The sequence below is a fragment of the Eptatretus burgeri genome, chromosome 2 (assembly GCF_056783735.1).
Source record: "Eptatretus burgeri isolate ZD-2024b chromosome 2, Ebu_testis_v1, whole genome shotgun sequence".
Lineage (NCBI taxonomy): Eukaryota > Metazoa > Chordata > Myxini > Myxiniformes > Myxinidae > Eptatretus > Eptatretus burgeri.
The window spans coordinates 56,547,858-56,565,214 of NC_140962.1; the positions used below are offsets into that span (position 1 = coordinate 56,547,858).

General features: G+C 43.7%; 1 long non-coding RNA gene across 1 annotated transcript in view; it reads right to left on the minus strand.

Moving 5' to 3' along the window:
* Positions 1–292: 292 nt before the first annotated feature.
* LOC147032093 (uncharacterized) overlaps positions 293–17,357 on the minus strand; it is a 34,336-nt gene continuing 17,271 nt past the window's right edge. Inside the window, exons 2-3 of the long non-coding RNA XR_015055030.1 lie at positions 8,189–8,317; positions 293–1,405 (exon numbers count right to left, since the gene is read on the minus strand). This is a non-coding gene — a long non-coding RNA (uncharacterized LOC147032093). The remainder of the gene's footprint in view (positions 1,406–8,188; positions 8,318–17,357) is intronic.

The window sequence follows — 17,357 nt, forward strand, 5'->3', positions numbered from 1 at the left end:
AATAACTCAACCACGTGACTTAGGTTCCTCCGTCTCGTTTATCCGGTTACCTAAAAAATAATCACATGATTTAATTACTGTGGAACACGCCCTCGGTATGCCTTATCCGAACTGGATCATTTTACCGGATCAGATGCAGCCGAGCGACACTGCCAAGGACGTACAGGCTAAAAGGAACGGATCGTTGGGAATAAAGTCCGGGCTAGGTTAGGATATGGACCATGCTTGATTAATGAAAGGAAAGACAAAAATGAGCTGGGAACATTTCTACAAAATATTTATTTTAGGCAGGTGAGGAAAGATATGTGGCACAATTAATAGTTTTTATTGTTGTGTGTGAGATAGCAAGAAAAGTGTGGTGCGGCAATAATATCGCAAGGCGATACCTCCTGAAGCAAGCAACTTACAAAAGCAGACACAGAGCAGAGTTATCCCGATATAATTATTCCACACTCTTAACTTAAGTGAGGACAGGCGCCATGACACACACACACACACACACACACACACACACACACACACACACACACACCAATGAGGAGGAGTTAAGGAGAAGAAAAAGGAGAGGAGATGAGGCTAATGGTCTCTCAATACCTTGCGCGATTGACTGACCCCACCACCAGTAAGTTTTAGGGGGATTCTCCGCTTGGCGATACCTCCCTGACAGCTGCACGTCATCTCCTGCTCCGCGGCACTTTGTGCAGCGAAGCATCAATCCATGGAATGGGGCGTGACCGACAGGTGTGAAGGAGGGACTTTGGGCAGAGTCAGAAGTCAGAATGTAAGTATAATTTCCAGTGGGTGGAAAAAGGCAGAGTCCAAAGCAAGCGGACGTCGTGGCAGACAGGATCAGGTGGGTGGGTCGATGGGTGGAGTCAGCAGCGAGTCGGTGAAGAAGGGCAGTGGCAGCAGGTGAACGCAAAGATGAATCACAGGCCAGATAGAGCAGGACAAGCCGACAGGAACCAGGAGTGACGAGCAGGAACGGGAAACCACCAGCAGACGGGGAACGAACGAACAGCCCCACGAACCGTCCCCCCCCCCACAGACCCTGTGGTGCGGGGTGGGGGCGATGACCCGAAGTGATGTGTTGCCACCAAAATTGGGCGCTCTGGCTGGGCCCCAGACAGCACACGGCCCAGCCATGACTGCCGGAAGCAGCTCTGTCCCACATCCGGCAAAAAGACTCCGAGCCACGGAATCGTCTCGCTCCGAACACCGTGACATGAATCACCCTGCACCGAACTCCCAGGCCATGCCCTGGTGACTGGCGGTCAGCGCCAGTCAATGCGCTGCCCGTCTGCACGCCATGTGGCCCGAACCATACAGCACGCCTCTGCCTGGAAGCAGCCCTGCTAGGTGGAGAGGCGAGAAGATGTCCGCTGTCCACGGGAGACACCTGCGGCTGCGGTGGACAGCAAAAACCGGCAGTTAGATGCAATGCTAAACCCATGCAGAGACCTGAACAAGATATGTGCTATTCGTGCCCCGCTTTGTGTATGACAATAAATTATCACGGGGCTGCGTGTGGGTCCGCCGCCATCGAGCATGCGGTTCTTTATCAAAGGCGGTGGTGTGCGTAGTGCCAGCCCTGATCTGTGTCAGGAATTGATGGAAAAAATTGGATATAATTATTAGATGTAGGTTTGGGTTGAGAAGAGTGTAGACATAAGTATTCAATGGAGATTTGGATTGAAAAAGAAGATAGATATAATTATAAGATGGAGATTTGGGTTGAAAAGAGTGCACCACAGGCGTACTAGATGGCATTGGCATTTAGTGTGTTGTTCCTATATTCCCCCGGGCACGGCATTCCTGCAGCGGCGCCATCATGTTGGTTATGCTTCTGGTCTCCGGAACAGTGGGTGGGGGTTGTTTCTGTGCTGTACGTGTTCTGTGCAGCGTGGGCGTTTTGTGTTTTGTTCCTTTTGGTCTTCTGTGAGGATGCATTCTTACGTGAAGGGCATGGCCACAGTTTTTACAGATGGCCGCTGCTTGGATTTACCTCAGCAATAGAGAAAAAGTGTAGGAATAAAGTTAGAGATATAATCAGACCTAACTATGAAATCCATAAGACGCACTGTCCCGCTTGACCCTTTAGACAAGAAGGAAGGGTCTAACTGTATGTATATTCATGAAATAGCTGTCTGGGGACCACTGTATGATGGATTATCACGGGATAAGGTGTGATTGCGATTGTAGTTGTGGGCCAGGCCATAGTAAACATGAAATAGGAGTATTTTTTGGGTGGAATGTGGGTCTTTGATCTCAACCGCGGTCTGAACCGTTGTACAAGTGTGAATTAACCTTTTCAATCCTTTAACCTTCAATCATGTCTTTCACCGTTGTACAAGTGTGAATTAACCTTCAATCATGTCTTTCAATCCAGACAAATCTCACACTCTCACTATGTCTCTTCGAAAGGACCGTTTACAAAACCCCCCCATCCACTTTCTCAACAATCCTCTGGAAGAAGTCTTTTCTTTCAAGCTTCTGCGTGTCACTATCTGCCATGACCTTTCCTGGGAAAGTCACATTTCCAACCTCGCCTCAAAAGCCAGATGCCGACTGGGAATCCTCCGTCATGCAAAGTCCTTCCTCGGCCCTCTTGAGCTCCTGACCACTTACAAAGCTTTTGTCCGTAGCCTGATGGAGTACTGCTCTCCCCTCTGGGCTGGTGCTCCTGCCTCCCACCTTTCTCGACTTCACGCTGTCGAAACCAGGGCATTTAAGATCATCGGCATCTCCCGCAATGAAGCTGAGTCTTTGGGCCTCTCACTCAATCACCGCAGGTTGGTCGGTGGTCTTTCTGTCTTCTACCGACTCCTCTCCAGCCTTGCCCCCCCTGCTCTCTCTGCGATTTGTCCCAACCACATTTCCACAGGGCGCTCAAGGTCCGCCAACAACCCCCTTCTGGTAAAACTACCAAAATCACGAATCACTGCTCATCTTCACTCTTTCATTCCTCTTTTTTCCCGTCTTTGGAATAAACTTCCTCACTCTATTCTTTCCCATTCTTCCCTCCAGGCTTTCAAAATAGCTGTTCACCACCACCTCTTATCTTCCCCCATCCAAATCCTCGATCTTTTCTACCCCCGATAATCCACCCAAGCCCACTTCCTTCAATTCTCCTGCTTTCCTTCCTGAAAGTCCCTGTAATGTCCATCTTCTCTTCGCCATGTTCCCCGTCCCATCCCCATCCCTCTCCCTTCCACAGTTCACCTAATGTGTCTGTTCCCCACTGTTTTGTCCCTTCCACTCCCACCCCTCTTGTCTCATGCCTCCTTGCTGTGAGTTGTGTGTTAGCTCTCATACGAGCCTCGACAAAGGTATACAAAAAAAAAAAAAAAACACACATTGCATTGGAAGGATGCCTTTACCAGAACTGCAACAATATATATATATATATATATATATATATATATATATATATATATATATATATATATATATATATATATATATATATATATATATATATATATATATATATATATATATATATATATATATTGTTATAGCTGTGGAAATTCGCAGAACACCATAAAGGTCCTTAGTTCAGTTAGATTGATAAGTCCGTGTTCAGTTCGATTTCCCCACCGTTGTTTAATGGGATTTTTCGTGTCACAGGGCTGTGATCCTTTGAGATAGTGTTTTTCTTTTCCTATCGTTATTTTGGACCAACCACATCTCAACCACCATTACAACAACCAACATCGCTCCCAAATAACCACAACGCCAAGCACGCCACCATCACCACAACCACGATCGCTTCCACCACCAATCACAACCAAATCACCACCACCAACGTCGCTCTCGACCACCACTTCGCGGCGGCCTCCTCCACCATCACCATTATCGCTCCCACACAACAACAATTATGCCAATCACCTAACCACCTTCCCCGCTACGCCAACTGTCGATCCCCTTCTCCACAAATCACATCACAACCCTCTCCGATCATGTAAACCGTCTCTACGAAGCGAAGGAAACCAGAGGAGTTCCGATGGTGCGCGGATTTCCAACCTGATTCTCCCGCCTTGTTATTCCCGCCTGTTTTCCCCACGCTTTGGTGTGGGGGAAGGGCGATGCGGGTCAAAGGTCAAAGGTCATGTGAAGGAGGGGCCTCATTTTGGGGGAATGAATATCCCTGGACCTGTGCCAAGAATGATTCTCTCGGGCCCCGCAAGGCGCGCTGGGGAGGGGGGCAAGAGGGCACGCCCCTTTTCTGGAAGCTTCCCGCAGGAGCTGGAAGGAGGGGCGGAGCAATAAACAGGGAGGAGCGAGGCGTTGGAACTGGGGGATATAAGGGCACGCAGAACACCAGTTGGGGGCTTTTTGTCGTCTTTGGGTTGGTGGTCGTCTTCATGGTGGTTCACTGGTGGTCTTCTTCGTGTGCATTTGTGGTTTCGTCGTCGTCGAGGTGGTGCCTTCTCCTTGGGTGCGCCAAGTTGTGTGTGTTGTGCGCGGTGGTCCGGGTTGAGGCGCGAAGGATGCGGACAGGAGGCGCCACTTTGCAGCTCTGCCGCACAGCCTGCGCACCCGGGAGGAGAGTGCTGGAGAGAGCTTGCCCACCATCGCGCTACAAGGGTGCAGGTAACCTGCAACGGTCTCGTGGGGTCCATTCGGTCAACCAGGCTCCACGCCATAAAGGTCTATGGACCCTGTCTGGCGCCCTCGTCTTTGAGGGTGGCCTTTTCCTTTCTTTTGAACGAATGTTGGTGGCGCCGTGTCCTGTAAGTAAAAACTGTTAAGTGACTAGATAATTGCTGATAGACGGTCGTAGTGTTTTCACCTTGCTCGTGTCTTTGTCCCCGTCGCGTGCATGATTGTTTGCATGTATACGTGTTTTTGAATACCTGCATTGATTGCATGGCTGTACATATGTGTATAATAAATGTGCTGATCTAAATGTAACCCGTTCGGCGTGTCTTATTCCCCCATTGGAACGCCATATTGCATCTCGGAATATTAGTTGGGTTTTAAATACCCGTTAAGTAGAATCGGATCCGGCGAGGTCGGGCGATAATACCCGCTCGGTTATCACTGCAGAATGGAACGGACCGCTTGAGCGGTTCGTGTCCAAGCCGACCTGCGCCGAGGTACGGTCTCCCAGTAGGCTACCCGCGCAGGTACTTAGGTATATCGATATTCGGCGATTGACCCTATTTTGCGCAGGCAGAAAATTGGCTAGGCCGTGGTGGGGTTGAAGACCCACCCGTGACAGGGTTCCGGCGTTGTTCCGGAAGGTCACGACTGAATTGTCTGTCCGGTGTGAGAGCGGCTACTCTTAGTGAAAAGCGGTCGTTCGCACGCTGGTGGGCGCAAATTCGTAACAATATATATATATATATATATATATATATATATATATATATATATATATATATATATATATATATATATATATATATACATATACAGTAAAACCCTCTTAATTGGCGGCCGTTTTAACCGCGAAATCGGCTAATCCACGGGCCCAACATGGACCCCAAAATTTAAGCATGAAATAGTAGTATTTTTTGGGTGGAATGTAGGTATTTGATCTCAACCGCGGTCTGAACCGTTGTACAAGTGTGAATGCGCGGATGTTGGTGTAAAACACACAACGGCTTGTCAAATCATTGACATATGTTCGCTAACCGCCGACACCTGCTATAATCCGCGGTTTTAGCCCTTAATCCGCCGTTTAACCCAACAATTGAGTCCTTTTTGATACGCGGTAAGCGAATCTGAGGTGGCGGGGTGTCATAAACTCGCTCTCACCTCTTCTGTATAAAACCTCAGGCCAAATCTTTCTCAATCATAACCTTAGACTACTTACTGCAGACCACACATTGATTATCCACGATTCTATGACCATTCTACAGCTTTCTACAGCCTTTTCCAACATCGAAGCTGGCTTCTTCTTCATCTCCCTCCGACATTGCTGTGACGTCATCGGTCAACATGCCGGAGGAAAAGAGGAAGCGCACATCCAGAACTGTTTCCGAAAAACTTTTGTTTGTGGACAGGATTGTTTCTGGGAAGGAGAGTAAAGCTCAGATGTCCAGGGAAACTGGGGTACAAGAGAGTACATTCGAGTATATACATTTAAAAAATGTATATAAAACATAATGCCGGCGTTTATTGGCATAAATTATCTTATATTTTGTTTAATTCTAGCAATGCCGCCAAAATCAGGTCACGTGACCACTGGCGGCAAGGTTAGAGTTGTTGGGTGAACGCGCCTCGCATGTTTTCCACTTGTACTCCCTATCCGCGGTCCGTTGGTACAAGATTATATTTCATTAATGTTATTCGCGGTTTTCTTAATATTATTGATGGATCCACGGATCGTCTAAACCGCGGATTTTTATTTTATGGACCCCAACGGCCGCGATTTAAAAGTTTTACTGTATGTATGTGTGTGTGTATATATATATATATATATATATATATATATATATATATATATATATATATATATATATATATATATATATATATATATATATATATATATATATTTAACTCCAGAACAGATTTACAATGATGATGAGACTGGCCTCTTTTGGCGTTGCATTCCAAGGAACACTTCTCAGGAAATGTTTAAGAGGGCAACAAAGCATTGTTCAACCACTTCACAAAGCCCATTACCTCTGCATGATGTGACTGAGCCAGAGCGACTCTTTGACTAAATTCCATACACATCAACGCCATGCACATTAGCCTCTCCTGTTGCCACCCCGAGCACTTCAACTCCTATTTAATCACCAACTTCTACTTTAGTCAAGATCACACTCGGTGTAAGTGGAAACAAGGAAGATATTTGGGTATAACTACTGTACAATAATTACAGCACCCTATGTATCCTTCCTGACCCCTCATTCCTCCCCACACATTTGTCCAACTCTCCCTCTGTTTTGTCCTTCATCCATGCTGTTGGTATGTCTGTCTGTCTCTCTCTCTCTCTCTCTCTCTCTCTCTCTGTCTCTCTGTCTCTCTGTCTCTCTCTCTCTCTCTCTCTCTCTCTCTCTCTCTCTCTCTCTCTCTCTCTCTCTCTCTCTCTCTCTCTCTCTCTCTCTCTCTCTCTCTCTCTCGCATCCTGATTTGTTCAGTGTTATAGCTCTTCCACAAGACTTGACTTTCTTTGCAAAAAATAAAAATATATATTAAAAAACAAAAGTTTCCTTCTGCTTAAAAGGTGAAATTTTGGATTTGGGTACCTGGGCACCTGCTGGGGACACACTAGGGACACTGCGACAACCTGCCTGTCTGTTCATGCTGAAGAAGGTGACACCACCGTTTGAATCTGCCCTTAAGCCAGAACTGGTTGCGGTGAAGCCAGGGCTAGATGTGACAGATGGCGCTGGGAAAACTGTGCAATCGCTGATCGAGCATGAGGCAGAGGCGCGAGAGAGAAGTCCTCAGCATGTGGAGATAGCTCCATATTGACGTTCACTTCTTTCACTTGCTATCCCTCTAATAATTCCTATTTCATCTAGCTAAATTCACAAGAAGCATCACAATTATTATAAAGAGCTGTCAGTGACTTACCTCTTGGCCCTTCTGAGCAAGGCTTTACATACGCACCTCACATTTTCCTCAAAGTATACATCGCCCACATTGTCCCACTTGCATCTACACCCTTCTTCTTTCCTTACGCATCCTTTTTCCTCATTTGTTTCAGGATAGGCACACGTCTATTGACATGTGTCGCAGTAAGTCAAAGGCTGGACCAATGCCTTACTCTACCTCCATCTTCTTTTATTCCGATCTACTTTTCCTCAGTGTGATTCTGTTGGCGCCATGGCCTGTTGGAAGCTGATTAAGGTGACATTTTAGAAGGGGAATGAGTGCTAAGGGTTAAAATATGTTATTTTGTGCCTTTTATTGATTGTTGGCTGTGCCTGTGAATATCTGCATTTCATGACTGATTATTGTGCTTGTAATTATGTGTTTGCCTATTTGGGTAAATGGTTTGTTTCCAGCCTGCCAGTTTCATTTTATTCTCTTTATTGGTTGATTTAGCGTGTAAGAATATATGGGAAGTTCTGCCCCATTTATTGGCTCCGAAATTAGTCAGTACATGCTCACGGTTCTGTTCAGCTGTACGTAATAGACAGGTGTGCATTGAGGGTATGTACCCCAATTGCCATTGCTAAACCACTGGAAAAGGTAAAGCGTTTTAGAGCAGGGATCTTACCAGGTTTGGTGGTATCAATCGGCATCCATAGTTGCTTGATAATCCAATGGGCCACAGACTTATCCGCCAGAGCCAGAGGTCTGGAAAGTGTCCATGAAGTCCCTCTTGTGGTGAACCCCAAACCTGCGTCTGTAACAATAAATTACAAGCAAGATATGGAAATTAGAAGACATGATAATACTTGCATCTGCATTGAGAGGGCAGTATGAGATAATTGGCACTGCAGTATGTGACGTTTGAACCTAACCCAGCATCATTATCTATGAGCTCAGGTGGGAATGCCAGTCAGACCAACTCAAAAAATTATGCTTGTCTGCTTGTTCACGACTATTGTAAATCGTTACAAGTTATTTTTCTTCAATATAAGCTCTATCCCAATATTTTTCAATGAAAAACATGCTCAGCTTTGTGAAAGGACATCTAAGCCACAAGTTAACATTTTGTATATTTAGCTAATTAGAAAAATAATCAGCTGTAGTTTCTTGTTGAAGTTTACAGAGATGGAGAGGATAGTTTGTGTATATTGGAGGTCCAAATGCAAGGATATTCATTTTATAATAGCAAAATAGCTCAACCTGTGCAGGGGCTGATCCCAAAATATTGGCATCGTAGAATGGTGCAATTTGAGTCATTTTCTTGACCAACATGTCCAGAATATGTAACAATCTTGCGGGAGTTCGGGCAGGCTGCAGATGCATTTCAGGACAGATGAGCATAAAGAAAAAACTTTAAATAAAACCACAAATACCAGTGAACTAACTTATTCTTCTGCAGTTTACAGTAAGGGCTGTAAATCAACACAATGCTTTCAACCTTCACAACCAACAACTGTAATGCTGTTTACGGTTACAGTTCTAAACCAACACGACTCTGCATTAGTGTATGCCAGCAAAGATCTCCAGCATAGAGTCAATGTCTACACCAGGATTGCGAGGCAATTCATCCTGTCATCAAACACAGAGGTCTGCAGAATATTCGCTGGAGAAGTAGCTACTCCAAAGACAGCAGAATAGCATTCATCAATGAAACTGTCAATCTCTAACAATGGCCACTGAACAGCAGCACTAGCGCTGATCCCAAGAAGAAATTAGTTGTGATTATCCAGGTGAATGCTCTGGTGCTGCAATCACATCTGTGTTCTGCATAATGACACGAGCCCACAAGTGGGGTCTGGCTTACCGAGACCAAGAATAAATCGGAATTGGGGCCAATGTGCAAAACTCTTTCATTTATCCTTGAATTGAAAGCACTGTAAGAGACAATCAGCAGCTCAGCACAGCTTATGGGATTTTAACCGAGGGTATAATCCCACCATCATAAACTCTGTGTCAGCAAAAAATATCATTATCTTTGTGAGAGAGAGCACACACAATTTTACTTCCCTGGGGGAAGGGGACCGAGGCTGAGAGCTGGGGACAGGGGTGCATTTTGGGTCCATTTGAGGTGTGAGGGTGCAGAGGCTGAGAGCAGTGGACAGGGGTGCATTTTGGGTACATTTGAGGTGTGATGGTACTCTTGCATTGTTTTACAGGTAATCTTTTATCCCTCATGACTGAGCATATTAATTAATAGGGCTTTGGATTGCTGTGGTGAAGTCAGATTTGTTACTCTTGAAGTATATATATATATATATATATATATATATATATATATATATATATATATATATATATATATATATATATATATATATATATCTCTCTCTCTCTTTCTCTCTCTCTTTCTCTCTCTCTTTCTCTCTCTCTTTCTCTCTCTCTTTCTCTCTCTCTTTCTCTCTCTCTTTCTCTCTTTCTCTCTCTGACCTTCAGTAAAGTGAAGCACAGAGGTCTTGTTCATATGCCAGGGTCAGATGGTTCTATGGCTTGCCATTATCTCTGCATTTCTATCCAATCACCAAATTTCAGGGGTGCATGAGGGACACTCCTCTCCCACACATAGCATCAATGCAGGTGTTCCTCAAGATACTGTTCTGAGTCCAAGGTTGTTCTTGTTGCACACAAATGACCTGCCAAATTGCATTATTTCACAGCTAACCATTTATGCTCATCCAGGTACAATGCTTCATCTTGTGCCACAGCCAGCACCACTCTTCCTCAATTTTTCGAGAATGTGGTAAACTGGGGGAATAACTTCCTTGTATCCTTCAATGTGAAGAAGACTCAGTTAATGTCCATATCCCAAACAAGGTCTCCATGTTTTCCAACATTGTCAATGTGTCCGTATCCATTAAAGGATCTCCCAAAGTTTATTTTGTATCAAGTGTCGAGACTCATGGAGGAACTAGAACACAAAATGGATCAGCATGTAACAGCATGAACAGAACAGTAGAAAAGGGTGGACAGCACACCAACAGCAGGGTTGAGGAACAAAATGGAGGGAGACTTTGAGAAATATGCAATGTGGGGAAGAAAGCGGACAAGAGAAGGAAACGGAATGAGCAAGATTGATACAGTCACAAGTTAAATCACAGAAGTGGAAGGAAAACTGGAAACCCAGATAGAGTTGGGCTTGGGTGGAGTTAATGTGATTTAAAAAGATCATTGTTGTCGATGGGAAATGATCTGAAATGGTGGTGTACAGCTATGTTGAAGCTATGGAGGGAAGAATGAAATGGAACAGACAGAGGAAGTTGGTTCAACAGGCAGGAGTTATTTATGTCTTATTGGGCTTAATATCTGCCCCAACCTCAGTTGGGAGAAGTATATTTCCAATGTTGCAAAAGCTGCTGCCAAATGCATTAGCTGTCCACACTGTGCACGACAATACCTCCTCCAGTAATTCTCTTATATCTGCATGATTCCACTTTACAGCCCCTTCTGGAATATTGTTCTAGGCTGGTGCACCTGCTTGTCATTTTTCTCTCCTTGACAGGATCTAGCGTTGTGCTATCAATCTGATAGGGCATGACTTAGCATCATCACTCGAACCTCTTCCCATCTGGCATTCTTTCACGACTTGAGATGTCTTCTACAGATATTATCATTGAAGGTGCTCTTGATGTTTCTCCACCTTTGTTCCCTCTAAGCATACTTGCTCACACCCATATACTGGGTCTTTTCGATACTGCTCCAGCTTCCTTCCTCATGATTCTCTATTCTGGAACTCCTTACAAGTATCTTTATTTCCCTTATCTTTTCTTTTTAATCTTTTAACCTTCTGTAATTAAAGAGAAACATTAACAAATTTACTCTACTTGCTTTCTTCCTCTCTGCTTGCTTTTTCTTTGTGTGTCTGTCTGTCTGTCGGTCTGTCTGTCTGTCTGTCTCTCTTTCTCTTTCTCTATCTTTCCCTTCCAAACACTCCTTACATGGCCCTCACCGAGAGTAGCCTTTGTCCTTGTGAAATGCAAGTAGCCTTGTGAAATCCAGATTTTTTTTTAAATACACCTCGCCAAACTCACCACTCCTGTGTCCAAAAGGAAGGATTAGTCCGGGAGAATCTGACCGAGACCCCTTATCGTCTGTAAAAGTTTTTTTTTCTCTTCTGATTCCTATTCTATAAGGTATTTATGATTTATTCTGGGTGGGTGTGGTGATCTCACCTTTGGGCAAATTTTTTTACTGAATTTTTTCAAAATGGCCACCAACCGAATATGATGTTTTACTAATTTCATACATATCCCGTGATATAGTGCGTGTTTATTGTTGGTATCCACTGGTTGAACTATATATATATGTATATATATATATATATATATATTGCCTACTGATTAGTAAATATGTTATTTGTCTTATTTAACATTGCTAAGTTAATTTTTTCTATCCCAAATGGCACAGAATCAGGAGTTTTCACATGTTTTTCTTAGCACAGTTTATGAGCGGTATGGTAATTCAATGAATCTACATCAATAGTTCTAATGATTTCATGATTATTCTTAAATTTATTTCAGGTGATACTGGAAATACATCCCTTTCCTTTGGTGATAAATGACACTTCAACTATAATCAAATTATTTCATTATTTCATTCAGAATTCATCAATATATCATGAAGTGGATCAGAGGCAGCGGATACTATATATATATATATATATATATATATATATATATATATATATATATATATATATATATATATATATATATATATATATATATATATATATATATTAATTTGTTGATGGATAGATTAGATTTGTTGGTGGTTCTCTTTTCAGGTGATGGTTAGTGAATGATGGACGCAGATTCAGAAAACTGTATATTCAAGGATAAATACAACTGTGATGATCAACCCTGCATCCAGAACAAGGGGCTAAGTCACGTCCATTCCATTATTTGTGCTAGTCTAGCATACGAGGACGATCTCCATATTGCCTTGGGACACAGAAGCTCTCTGAAACGAAGGATCTTACCATTAATTATCACAAGAATTGTGTGTCGAGATACATGTCTCAGTCTAACACTAAACATGGCAAGAAATCTACAGAAGTTCGCCTTCCTCCTCCAAAGAGGTTCCGTCACTCCTTTGCTCCATTTGATTTCTTCACACAGTGCCTGCACTGCAGTGATAATTGTGTCCTTGAGAAGGATCGCAAACATCCTGACAGGTGGAAACCTGCTTACTTGTGCAGATCAACCTTGTCCAAGAGAGGTGAAGAGATGGTGTCATACAAGCAGAACATTTTGGACAAATGTTCGGAGCGTGATCATCAGTGGGCTCAAGATGTGCGTCTCCGCATTGATGGTGCTGTCAGCGATCTACATGCAGCTGACGCTCGCTACCATCAGTACTGTATGGCTACTTTCTTTAATAACAGATCCTACCCCGGACATAATAATGTTGCAATCAACCCATCAACCCCTGGCAATGATACCAATCAGAACCAGCAAGCTCTTGCTCACACCAGAGATGCATTGTCAAATGAAAAGGACAAGCTCTGGAATTCCATTGAAGTGTTTGAAATGTACCAATGTCATGGTGGAAATTAATTATCCCGTGCACAGCTGGTCAGTAAAGTGTCTGAGCATTTTGGCAGTGAAATCCTAGTCCTATCATCACCTGGTTATGCACACATACTTGCATTTCACACCCAGGCTGCGAGACTTTTGAAAGCTGTAAAAGATACCGGTGACCAAGAAGACATCAAACCCAGTGTAGCAAAGGTAGCTAAGCAAATCACACAGGAGTAAGTAAGTCCATCGACATGACTAAATCACACTACAATCTAAATGTGGACAACAGTACAGTTCAGAAAGCGACTTCAGAGACCTTGATGGATCTACTGGCTGGAATCTCACCTAGACTGAAGAATACAATGCCAGCACTATTAATTGGCAACATTGCTACTTCTGCAGTTCGAGCCCAACCCACCGATCTACAAGTAGCTCTTGGAGTTCTCTTCAGAGATTCTAAAAATCAGCTTGGTTACCTCAATGATTATGGAGTAACTTGTAGCTATGATGAAGTGCGCCTCTTTAAGCAATCATCTGCTGTTGCTGCTTCAAGGCATCATGAGTCTCATGGTATTGCTAATCACCAGGATGGACTCATACAAGTCATTGCTGACAATTTCGACACCGATATTCATTTTCCAAATGGGAAATTGTCTACCCATTCACGAGCGATGATCGTAACTCAACCCTCCAGAAACAATGAGATAGAGGAAGACACCGTACCACGACTGTCCCACAAGCACAAGCACAAGCATATCGATATGAATGATGACGATAAAGACGAGAGCAACTTAGCTTCACACTATGTGGGTGACAAGAAACCTGCCATGCCTGACATCCCATTGTCAGTTCATCCTGAATGTCCTGATCTAACAAGAAATGAAGCCGTTTCAGTGAATCGAGCTATGGATTTAGACTACAAGTTCATCACAGATGTCATCAGGTTACCTGACTGCCCAGAGTATAAATGCTACAATTCCAGGATCTGTAGGGAACAGGGACATACTGAACAGGCGAAGACAAAAGTCAACTTCTTACCTCTCATAGACAGTCCTCCAGCCAGCCCCTCAACTATGATGGCTGCAGTAATCAAGGCAAAAGCTGTTACAGAAAAGACCGGACAGACTTTTGTGGTGTTCACTGCTGATCAACAGCTATATAAAGTAGCTGTCCACTTGTCATGGGAGAATCTAGCCAGATTTAGTCATGTGTATCTACGTCTGGGCGGTATGCATCTACTCATGAGCTATGTGGGGTGTATCGGTAGTCTTATGGCTGAGAGTGGTATTGTGCAGGTACTTGAATCCACATTCGCTGGAGTCCTGAAAATGCTCAGTGGAAAAAAGTTTCCTGACAATGTGCGAGCACTCAGGCTACTAACTGAAGAACTACTCCAGCCAGTATTCACAACTCACAGCAGCTTGACCAGCATGGCTGGCTTGATGAAGATATAAGGTGATATCTCCAAGGAATCATGTACAGCCAGGCTCTGGGTTACATGCCTCATAAATCCCGTATTCACAGTAATGAAATACGTACGAGCTGAACGGGAAGGTGATTGGTCAATCCATCTAGCTACAGTACGTGAGATGGTTCCACTCTTCTTTGCTGCAGGCCACTTCAATTATGCCAGATATGGGTTATATTACTTGTGCACCATGGAGAAGCTGCCCCAAGAAGTGGCATATCACTTCCTTAAAGGTGAACATGTCATGCATCTCAAGTGTGGAATCTTCAATGGCATCTGGTCCGACATGGCCATAGAAACTATGTATATGCGCTATGGAAAAGGCAAGAGTGGAATAGTTGGACTGACCCTGAAGCCAGAGACCATCAAAACATGGGCCCACAGCCTAACTGCCTGCAACAAAGTCATCATCTCTCTCGACTCCATGAGATCACAAACCAGTCACCCACAATCCTCAGAAAAACAAAAGGAGGAAAGCAAGTCCCGAATCGCTTTGGACTCCAAGGACAGAACCAGCTTACATGAGAAGTTGGAAACCTGCATGAATCCCTTCGATGAGAGTCTGCATCCCCAGGATCTGGTGAATATAGTTAGCGGCAAGGTTGTGTCTGGCACCACTGTTAATGTTGACAACGCCGATCACTTGGGTCTGAATCAGATGAAGGCATTTGAGGAAACGTGGCCAGATGGATTCCACCTGCCGCTGCAGAAATGTGTAAAGACCATGGCAGTGTCAAAGAAACACATCAAGCTCGGAGACCAAAAGGTATATGACACAGAACTGATTTACTCCAGGGCTATGCGTCTTCAGAACAGTCTGCGTGATTATGATGCTGGGAATTTGATGTCTTACGAACTCTCGCCTTACCCTCCAGCTATGTTTGAAAGAAATGGACAGATGAAGCAAGTCCGCTCACAGCCGCCAGGGAACCAGTTCTGGCGCCAAATTGCGAGCAGGAGAGGGAGACAGGTCCGCCCGCCATTCGACCCTGTACTCCGAGCCAGCAGAACCCCAGAGCCAACCAAGGTGAGGCACGAGGCTCAGCAAGGCTACAAGACACGATGAAACCAGGGCCGAATCAGCGCAACAACAAGCACGCTCCCAGCACAACAGCCTCCACCAGAACAGTTTTTCTGTCCCGATCTTCTTCCTCTTCCTTTTCGACCCCGAACAGAACCTTTTTATGCTCCCGTCCTCGTCACTTCCAATCGAGCCGTTTATTGGCCCTCCGCCGTCGCCTTCCGCCAATCGTGATCACGGGGCGGAGCTATCCGCAGCACTGTCCTGTGACGTCACGGCAAGCCTCCAGAGAATACTAAAAGGGGTTTACGCAGACACACTTACCCTATCCCATATCCCTATTTAATTACGTGACAATTATCATTTCCCCCTTGAAGAATTGGACATTTACTAGACAACTTATCACCACTGAATTGCTACTTATTACATCGAGATCCTGGTAAACTCGAACAGCAAGGCATACCTAATTAAACATCCTAATTACCCTTTGAATGCATACCCCCCCTCAAACGTAACAATAACATACAAATGCACAAAAAGTAAACACTTGAAAATATTTATGATATATATATATATATATATATATATATATATATATATATATATATATATATATATATATATATATATATATATTTATTTATTGAATCAAATCGTTTCTTATTCTGTCTGAATTTCGCATTCTGTCAATACACTGTAGTTGTAGAGATGGTCAATATCGGAGTTGTGAGTTACAGAATGGCAATGGTCTTCTGTCCAAATTACATTTATCAGGGCAATATTGAACTACTTTTGATTAAATATGGCCTGTGGAAGACACGAATACATCAGCAAGAAAAATAACTCCAGATTCTATTATATTATAAATTTCATAATAATTGAGCCATTTCAACTGCCACTAATAGTCAACACTTAATCTGCTAAGATAGGCTACAGAATATGCTTCCATTTCTTACAACTCCAATTCGATAAGTTGCAACACACTCTTCAATTTAATTAAGACGCAAATAGGCATTAAAAATATCACAAAATGCCACATCCATACATCAGGACCATACACTGTGCAGAGTGTTGGTGCTGCTTAAGTAGTCTCCTTGACTGTTGGACACAATCCTGGGGGGGTCGCCACTCCAACACAGTATACCAGCATTCTGGTACTCATTTTGTCGACCTCGGAAGGATGACAGGCTGAGTCAACCCCACCTGGTATTAATTCAACAGCCAAGCAAGATTTGAACTCAGGACCCTTGGATCCCAAGCCCACTACCCTATCAATTAAGCCAACACCAGGTATACAAAATGCTGCATACAATAGCATAACTGCCAATACACTACCTGCATTTAAAATATTCATGGAATGGCAAATAACACCAGGCAAACATAGAAGCAAACTGGTGGTGTTTTGATTGAGGAATGTCATTGAGAAAACAACTTGATAAATATTAAGGTAAGAAAGGAAGCTCATCTGGTACGATATAGCTCTTTACCGTCTAATTCATAAACTCGCTGTTATGATGATTATTTGCAACTTTAGACGGTAGTTTTGGTAGACACAAGTCCATCCCCCATTATCCCCTTAACCCCTAGCACAGCATCTGGGTTTTGGTACAGACCTACGAGTGATGTATGTTCGGGTTCGGGTTAGAGTTAGGATGGGCATAAAAAATAAAGGGCTTCCGAAATCCTGAAATTCCTACAAGTTGGATGGCATACGAAATAAATAAATTAATAATTGAAAAAAAGAAGAGAAAGGAGGCTGTTGGGAGGAAATAAAAGAGGAGAAGAGTTT